The sequence below is a fragment of the Bos indicus x Bos taurus genome, chromosome 20 (genome assembly GCF_003369695.1).
Source record: "Bos indicus x Bos taurus breed Angus x Brahman F1 hybrid chromosome 20, Bos_hybrid_MaternalHap_v2.0, whole genome shotgun sequence".
In the NCBI taxonomy this organism is placed as follows: domain Eukaryota; kingdom Metazoa; phylum Chordata; class Mammalia; order Artiodactyla; family Bovidae; genus Bos; species Bos indicus x Bos taurus.
Window position 1 is genome coordinate 43,427,265 of NC_040095.1, and position 10,377 is coordinate 43,437,641.

Here is a 10,377-nt window from a genome sequence, read left to right on the forward strand (position 1 = left end):
CCCAAAGAGAAACTATGATATGTTTAAGGATTGCTACTTTGCGTTATTGTAACTATTCAGAGCTATTTGGTTTCTTTCCGGAATGACAACATGGTACATATTAGAAACAATGACCTAAAATATAGCACACCTTTTTTTTTTTTTTTTAAAGGTTTACTTTTAATTTAAAAAAAATACTTTTTCATCTATCAGATAAAGCACTGACTTATGAGTAATTAATTTTTCTCTTTTACCTCTCTTCCCTCCCTTAAAGAAACACTGTTAACCAACCTCATGCTGGATTGTTGCTCCCTGCTGCACTAAAATGTGGCATATAACATGGAATTGATAAACTTAAAATTCTTACAAAATGGGGACATTAGTAAGGGTCAACACATACAATTCTTACCATGTGAAGGCACTATTTTAAACATTGTTTAGGTACTGATTCACTAAGTTGTCACAAACAGTAGGAATACTACACTTGCATTTTATGCAAGACAGGTGAAATAAGTTGTCAGAGTCATGTAGTGGATCTGGTAAGCATAATAATCTTGCTAACAAAGAAATTTTCTTTTTTGTGCTTTTATCCACAGCTTAGATTGAAATTAATTTGGCTTTTTGGTTGCAAACAACAGAATAAATTCAAGAAAGAAGAGGCAATAGAATGTGTGTGTGTGTGTGTGTGTGTATGTATGTATGTGTGTATATATATATATATACACACACACACTAGCATAATAGCATCTCATGGAACACAAATCTTGTTATTGTTCTGTTGTTGAGTCATACCTGAATCTTTGTGACCCCATGAATTATAGAACACCAGATTCCTCTATCCTCCACTATCTCCTGGAGGTCGCTCAGATTCATATCCATTGAGTCAGTGATATTATCTAACCATCTCATCCTCTGTCACCGCTTTCTCGTTTTGCCTTCAATCTTTTCCATCATCAAAGTCTTTTCCAGTGAGTTGGTTCCTCCCATCAGGTGGCCAAAGTACCGGAACTTCAGCTTCAGCATCAGATCTTCCAATGAATATTCAGGATTGATTTCCTTTAGTATTGAGGGTTTGATCTTGCTGTCCAAGGGACTCACAAGAGTCTTCTCCAGCACTGCAGTTTGAAAGCATCAGTTCTTTGACTCTCAGCCTTTTTTAGGATTGAACTCTCACATCCATACATGACTTCTGGAAAAACCATAGCTTTGACTATACAGACCTTTGTCAGCAAAGTGATGTGTCTACTTTTTAATACACTGTCTAGGTTTGTCATAGCTTTCCTTCCAAGGAGCAAGCACCCTTACAAACATAGGAGGTCTTAATAAAGACATTTGGAGCCATGCAGTAATAAGCACTAGGAATCACATTTCCACCTTTCACTTCTTGTCTTTTTCTTCTGCTGCTTTAGTCTTTCTTCTTGCTAGACTAATATTTTCTGTTCCCTTATCTTCATGGTCAATAGAAACTGGCAACCACATAACTCTCATGATCAATGGCTCTTCATTTCATGCCCAGTCCATATAAGGTTTGTCTTAATTATACATTCTTATGCTGAGAAATTAGATCGGCCAAACTTAGCTTAGATGTCCATATTGTCATATCAAAACAGTTCTACTCTTGATGACTACATTTGAAGTACCTTGAATATAAGAAGTAGAGGAGAGGAAGTTGAGTAGAAAATATCATAATTTTAGTAACTGGAATCTTCCAATGTAAGCTAATGCTTTTTTAGTATTTTAATATGCTAATGTATACATTGTATATTATTAATTCAAACTCATGCAATACTACCAATGCGAGGCTGATGATCTCTTTCTATGCAAATTATATGAATAGACAAAAGTACATGAAAACTAGAACAGGAAGCTCTTTGAATTCCACTCCAGCAAACACATGCAAAGGTTGTCTATAGAGAAGCTCAATAGTATGACTATATATTATTATATTAAATTGATTAATACTTGATTGATATATACTTTTGTAATGGATTTTTGGATAAATATTGCTAAGTGTGAACAATCAATTCATTTAAATCCCATGATTCTTTATTCTCTATTATTTGCTTATATGAAAGTTCTTGATTTCTAAAAACAGAGAAAAGATTTTCCAGTATTACATATATATGATAAAAACAATCAGATATAATCTGAATTTGTGATATTTATAATATAAACTCAGACATACTCTGAATTTATAATCAGACCATTTATAGTACCTACTTCTACACAAGTATCACAAGTATATGAACTGTGTCTTCCTGACAAGATATCATTGGGCACTTACTATGAAAGAACTAAATTCTGCTAAACTATAAATGTTATAGATTTGGGGGTTTTACACCACACTATAGAAGACTTTCAGTGGTCAAAAATAGTACTAAGCTTTTGGGGATGGTAGGGTTCTCTGTGGGGCTCTCTTTAGTTGCTATGTCATGTCTGACTCTTTGCAAGTCCAGGTACTGTAGCCCACCAAGATTCTGCTGCTGCTGCTGCTAAGTCGCTTCAGTTGTGTCCAACTCTGTGCGACCCCATAGATGGCAGCCCACTAGGCTCCTCTGTCCCTGGGGTTCTCCAGGCAAGAATACTGGAGTGGATTGCCATTCCCTTCTGCAAGGAATATTCCTGACTCACGGATCTAACCCACATCTCCTGCTTGGGAGGCATTTCCTGCTTGGCTGGTAGATTCTTTACCACTGAGCCACCTGGGAAAACCCCTCTCTGTGGGGGTGGAGAGATTAATTAGATTTCCATACCAGCAGGAGATAAGACCATTGTCATGGGATGGGTCCCATGTCAATAGCACACCCTTGATCCCACCAGAAGGAAATGAAAGTTCTTTCTAAGGGAAAGCATGATTGATTTAGGCCCCAGATTTCCACAGTCACATCTCTCTCTCTCTTTCTCTTTCTCTGTTACTCTCACACACACATACACATTCTCTCACTCACTCACCATGAATGAGAATCTGTGGGAGCAAAAAAGTCACACAAAATTTAGACTTTCATGGACTTGAATGCTGACATTTAAGCAATAACTAACAATTGATTAAACTATATGAAGAAAAATTTTAGAATTATTAAACTGAGCCAGCAACAATAAATAAGGGAGAAAAAACAGAAAGAACTATATGGAGTACATTATTTTTAAAAAATAAATAAGTGAAATGAAACAATATATTGTTCCAATGTAAACATGTGATAAAGTATAAAAAGGCCAAGGATGATAAGTCTAAAATCCAGGATGTTATTACCTCTTTTCTGGGAAGGGGACCATTAGGGATTTGAAATCCTGAATGAAGGAAGTGTTGGGTGGAGAGTGACAGAATTCCTTAGAGTAAGGTTGCAATTCTTAAATGGCCAGTAGGTTCTCAAGTACTCTGTATTGCTTCAAAATTTATATGCATGCCACACATATTTTGTATATATATATATTTGTTGTTGTTGTTCAGTCACTTAGTTGTGTCTTAATTTTTACGACTTCATGAACTGCAGCATGCCAGCCTTCCCTGTCCTTCACCATCTCCAGGAGTTGGCTCAAACTCATGTCCATTGAGTGGAGGATGCCATTCAACTATTTCATTCTCTGCCATCCCCTTCTCCTCCTGCCCTCTATCTTTCCCAGCATCAAGGTCTTTTCCAATGAGTCAGCTCCTCGCATCAAGTGGCCAAAGTATTGGAGCTTCAGCTTCAGCCACAGTCCTTCCAATTAATATTTAAGATTGATTTCCTTTAGGATTCACTGGTTTGATTTCTTTGCAGTCCAAGGGACTCTCAAGTCATTATATATATATATATATATATATATATATATGTATAGGCTGTATATTGTCAACCTGTTTATTTAACTTATATGCAGAGTACATCATGAGAAACGCTGGACTGGAAGAAACACAAGCTGGAATCAAGATTGCTGGGAGAAATATCAATAACATCAGATATGCAGATGACACCACCCTTATGGCAGAAAGTGAAGAGGAACTCAAAAGCCTCTTGATGAAAGTGAAAGCGGAGAGTGAAAAAGTTGGCTTAGAACTCAACATTCAGAAAACGAAGATCATGGCATCCTGTCCCATCACTTCATGGGAAATAGATGGGGAAACAGTGTCAGACTATTTTTCTGGGCTCCAAAATCACTACAGATGGTGACTGCAGCCATGAAATTAAAAGACGCTTACTCCTTGGAAGGAAAGTTATGACCAACCTAGATAGCATATTCAAAAGCAGAGACATTACTTTGCCAACAAAGGTCCGTCTAGTCAAGGCTATGGTTTTTCCTGTGGTCATGTATGGATGTGAGAGTTGGACTGTGAAGAAGGCTGAGCACCAAAGAATTAATGCTTTTGAACTGTGGTGTTGGAGAAGACTCTTGAGAGTCCCTTGGACTGCAAGGAGATCCAACCAGTCCATTCTGAAGGAGATCAGCCCTGGGATTTCTTTGGAAGGAATGATGCTAAAGCTGAAACTCCAGTACTTAGGCCACCTCATGGGAAGAGTTGACTCATTGGAACAGACTCTGATGCTGGGAGGGATTGGGGGCAGGAGGAGAAGGGGACGACAGAGGATGAGATGGCTGGATGGCATCACTGACTCGATGGACGTGAGTCTGAGTGAACTCCGGGAGTTGGTGATGGACAGGGAGGCCTGGCGTGCTGCAATTCATGGGGTCGCAAAGAGTTGGACATGACTGAGCGACTGATCTGATCTGATCTGATACACACACACATACATATATATAATATTTTAAAATACTGAAGAAAACTTCCAAAAGGAATTATATAAGCTAATATAAAATTTTAAGTACTGTTTTATAAAATAACTTTAAACTTTGTACTTTAGATTACATGTTAACACAAGGTCTAAATTGATATTTCCCAGGGAGCCATATATCCCGATGTCCTGAAAATTTCTCTCCTTTCTCCTTCCACTTCTTCTCCTCTCTGTCCTCCTTCTTTTTGGCAGTAACCCTGAGAAAAGTTTGTGTCTGCATTTGCTTCAATTTTAAATTTAAACAATATAGTGTATTCTGCAGTATTTCAGTAGTTACCTTAGAGCTGTATGGTTACTTACAACTATGATGGCAACAATCAGACTTAATTGAGTAAATGGATTTACTTTATGATTTGTGAGTCAACAAATCATTTTACTATTTAATGGTTTCAGGTTAATGAGAAAACAATGGAGGTTGAGGGAAAAATGAAATATTCTTGCTAAGCCAAGGCCATGGGACCTTGTGGTATACTTACTTTATAGTAGTTTGAATAGTAAAACCAAAGTTGATTCCAGAATGAAATCATCACATACCTGAAACTAAAGTAAGTATACAGAACTCAAAATGTCCTTCACTGTGTGACAAAACTCTTTTTGTATTTTAAGAAGTGATTTAGTTTCAGCAAAACATTATCTGCTGCATTGCAGTTATTATCTAATTCCTCAGTATTTAGTGTAATAAATTTAATTAGTAATTTTTAGTGTTGTAATTTTATAAATGATATAATAGTTCCTTGCTAGTTTCATGTTTGAGTATATTTAGTTAACTTTATGACTACATAATTTGTCATCACTGAAACACAGCTTTTTTAAATTAAAAGTATGACTAATTTATATGGTTGAGATCACCAGATTAAATCTGCAAAAGCTCAGTTAATTTTTAAGATTGGTATATTACTGTTGACTTGAATTCTCATTTGAAAGTCCAAGGGACTCATAATTAATACAGTAAAAATGCAAAGTTCAAACCCAACTGTAACATACCAAAAGCAAATTAAACCAATAGTATTAGGTAGTAGGGAAGAAGGAAAACATGTTCATGTTCCTACATTGAACATCATGTAACGTCACTTTTAAGAGATTTTTCTACAAAAATTTGGAAGACATGTGAACTTCTTATTGGAAAGATATTATAATTAGTTCTGTAAAATATGACTGTTTGATATTCCTAAACAGCATTCCAGTTCACTGCATTTAGCTTGTTACATTCAAGATATTAATGTCTATTTTTATGAACTGTTGGATGAGTGAACAAAGGAACAAATAAGTGAACAAACTCTTCAGGAATCTATTTTATGTCTTCAGCATCACTCTCTTTCAACAGAAGATGTATTCCAGGATCCTAAGTGTCAGAAACTGATTGTCTCTTCTGGTCTATGGCCTGATTCTTTCATACTTCCTTTAATCTCCTGCTGTTTTCTTCCTCAAATGCTTTTTATAAGTGCATCTAGGTTTAATGATGATCCAAGGTACCTTCTGAAGCTAGTGTCATTTCATTATTGTATGATAAAGGTTTTTTAAGTAGAACAGCTTAAATTTGACTAATGTGCAATAGAATGACATTCCAAAGATGAATCAGCATGTGAAGCATCTACAAAGAAAGTTTAAAATAATTAAAATATGTGTTCTTAGTGTCTTGAATCTTCTCATCTTAAGTATATAAGAAATGAGAGAAAAAGAGAGGGTTTTAGGGAAGAAGATAGTGAAAGGAAAATATATTTTTGTATATAAATGTGAGGGTGCTATTTTTCAAATCCCCTCCTCCAGGTAGGATGTGATATTCCTTTCTGCCTCTTCTCCTTCTCTCTGCTTAAACATCCATGTAGGGTACAGGCTGTCACCGGGATCTACAGAAAGTCTGATACACTACTCCTGCATTTGGGAGGCAGGGTGGACCAGGATCTGACTCTCACTGTGGGACTCTTGCAAAAGAAAAAGGCCTTAATAACTCTTTGGATAGTGATGCTATTTTAGGGTCGACCTACATACACTCCCTGGATAAGTCCTAACAATGGATGAAGGCCTGTAGGGTTCTCTCCTACCTGATGTGAACTGAGCGGAGAGCAAGTCATCCTGTCCAAGAGCGCCACCTGGAGTCACGGAGGGAACAAAGCAGCAAGGAACTGAATGTGCATAGTCACAGCTCAGGGAAGAATGGCAAAGGGCTATGGAGAACAGAAGTCAAGAAAAAGGTAGGAGAGAGAGAACTGGACTGCAGCAAATGTCAGAAGAAAAAGAAAAGGAAACTCTTGCAAAATATATCAGGACCTTAGAGCTGAATGGTGGTTAAAGAACTGTTTTTATCTAGAAAAGGGGCAGGGAAAGAACTGTCTATGAGAGAGGTTTCAGTAAACAAATAGAAAAGTCAACTCCCCATTTTTAATCTTAGAGGCATCTGACCTGAAATAGGCTGGTGTTAATATAATTAAGTCATAAAACATATGCTATTAAATAGAAATTCTGAGTGGTGATGGATATCTTGGACTCAACATTATGATTACTTACTGAATTGTGTCTGTGAAAAACAGTGTGAAGTATCCTTAGAACAAATTTTATCTGAGTGGGCAGGAAAATCCTGACAGTTACCACACTGAGTATATTTTAAAGGAGCAGTGGGTGATAAAAGGAAATTTGCATTTTGGATATGGCAAAAGGAGTTGTTCAACCTCCAGGTTACATAAGAAAATGTAAAACTTTCCGTAAAAAGCTAATTCTGTTCTCTAATACTGTCAAAGTAAGTGGCTGTGTTCTTTGACAAGGTTGCATTTGATATTATTTTTATTTCCTCTATTTCTTTTGGGTTTATTATCCAAATCCTGTGTCTTGATCAAAGCTTGGAGTGAGGGAAAAATATCACTATCCCACGAAAATTCTGTTTCTAAGAATATATATGAAATCTCAGCAAACATTTGTTATATCGCAACTTAACTTTTAAACATTTTAACAGTTAAGTTGAAAACTTAATATTATAGCAAAGAACAACAGTTTCCTCACTGTCACCTGCCAGATTCTTGTTGGAGATGGTGTAATGCACTTTTGAAGTATTATTTAGTGCTCATTTTCAGCTAAGGTCAGGGAGAAGTAAGAGTGTGTATGTGTGTGTGTGTGTGTGTGTGTGTGTGTGTGAGTGTGTGTTTCTTTATTACCTCCTTAATGATGAGTGTCTGAAATTGTCTTCTCTTTAATTTAAGGATTTGGAGATATCTTCCATGGTGAGATGCAGTTTCATTTAAGCAATCTGACAAGTCGAAACTTTATACATCACTTGCAGAGGAAGCCTGCTGAATACGTTTCCAAACAGATCTAATGCTGTCACTTTCAGATGTTTCTTTTAAATTTCTTCTATATTTTTTCAATTTGATGTTTTACAGAATCACCCAAGTACTTAGGCAGTTAGTACTTCATGCTTCATTTTTATCACGAAAACAAAATCATCTGGATTTTCATCTACATTTCTGCTTTCTTTGCACACCCACTAAATTTAGCATCTTTCCTACAACAGATATAGCAGAGGGCCTTACAATAGGTCTCATGAAAGAAATGCACATATTTTGAAGGTATATCAATATCATAATTTATCAGCAGCTACCAACAGTTGAACAACTTTTTGTGTTATATGTCAGCATCAGTTGTTAATGAGCTCTGCTATGTTGGTATTGCTATTTACAAAATAACATATTTAAGATTTCTATTCTCAAGCAGCCTTTTCACACTGAAATAACAGTTATTACATTTGTGTAAATATAACAATATACTTACAAATTTGTTTCCATGTCATTAGATTTATTTAGGGCTAAAAAAGAATGAGGAATATAGATTGGTTACCAGTTGGCTTACAAACAGTATTTTTATTTTGTTGTGATATAATCATTTTATGAATATATAACTGCAGCATGTAAGCAAAACAACATATTATATGCTTTTGATACTTGGAATTATCTTTATCATATTTATCCAATTGTTGTGACAGTAAGATAGTTTTCCATTCTATAAATATTTTTTCAATCATATTGCCAAGTTGTTAGTTTAGTAACATCCTGAAATATTGCATCAAGCAAGTGATCAGCAACTCAGTTAAGTTAATCATAAATCCATGACACTTTCTACATAAAAAAGCTCTTATCTGATCTGTTGTAAATAGCACAGTTTATTCTATAAGTTGGGTAAGAATTTGTATATCACTGTAGTAATATGAACAAAATATTATGAAAACACAAGGGAACAAAGGAAAAATGATATATTGGTGATAGAAAACTTTTGAGGGTAGGGATATTTTAATCTAATCAAAAAGAATAAGATTTTTCCTGACTAAAAGCTATACATTGATTTGGCTTCTGTCCTTCCTCCCTCTAGCCCTCTTTTTTCTTTCTTTTTATAAACTGGACCATTGGTTTGAGTTTTTTGAAGTTTTCAGATAACCATGAATAGCTAGAGATTTTCCTTCATGATAGTAGCATGTGTTATGAATATTAGGCACAATGTCTCAAAAAGAACATTGAATATTCTCATTTCTTTTCATGGAATGTTAAAGAATCGATTGTTTAAAATTTTACTAAACATTATTTATATTGTACAATAAAAATGATAGTCTCTGGTGACTGTCAAATTGTGCCCAAATCCTGGCCTTGTTACATATCAGTTATGTGATCATATGTTATTTTCCTCCTGTTAGCAGTGGAAAATCATGGCATTTACTTGATAAGAGTTGTTGTGAAGGTAGCCCTAGTCCCTGCTGTCGTGAAGAATCAGGAAGCCAAGAAGGTGGTAAACCACCTGTTTGAGGAAAGGCGCAAGATTTCTGTCGCTGGAAAGGACATCCAGCTTAAAAAGGCACTTCACTGATTTGTGAAATGGCCAAGATGCACTGAGGTGGAGTGACGAAACGCTATCCTCCGTAAGCAGTGGAAAGTGCCTCCTGCAGTGAACCAGTTCACTCGTTTAACCAGGCCTTGGAGAGCTGAACGGCTACACAGCCGCTTAAGCTGGCCATCAAGTAGAGTCCAGAGACAAAGCAAGAGATTGTTAGCCGTGCTAGAGAAAAAAGCTGTGGGCAAAGGGATGTCCCCACTAAGAGGCCATATGTCCTTCAAGCAGGATTTCAGACTGTCCCCACCTTGGTAGAGAACAAGAAAGCTCACTGGTAGTTATTGCACAAATGTGGACCCTACTGGGCTGGTTGTCTGCCTCTCTGCCTGTGTCTTAAAGTGGGGGTTTCCTACTGCATTATCAAGGTGAAGCCTAGGCTGGGGCATATAGTCCACAGCAAGATTAATACTACCATCACCTTCATACAAGTTAATTCTGGCTAAGCAGCTGGAAGCTACAATATCAGGACCAATTGTACGGACAGATACGAGAGGTTCCCCATCACTAGGGGAGGCAGTGTCCTGGGTCTGAAATGGCAAAGGACAAAGAACTGCCCACCAAACTGGGCCATGTGTATACTATTGAGTTTTCTGTACTTAAATATAAGTCCTCCTTCAGTCAGTGTTGACTGAGAGAAAAAAAAATAGCATGGTGCATATCCATTAAAATGTATGGCTTACAGCATGTTAAAATAAGCCATTGATTTCTGACTTTTGGGTATATACTATCTTTGATAGTCAGTTCCCAGGTTCTTCACTTTAGATCA

The 10,377-nt window shown here is 36.4% G+C and overlaps 1 pseudogene; it reads left to right on the forward strand.

Annotated features, from left to right (window-relative positions):
* The first annotated feature begins 6,912 nt into the window (after positions 1-6,912).
* LOC113879040 lies at positions 6,913-10,054 on the forward strand (annotated as a pseudogene).
* Positions 10,055-10,377: the final 323 nt, after the last annotated feature.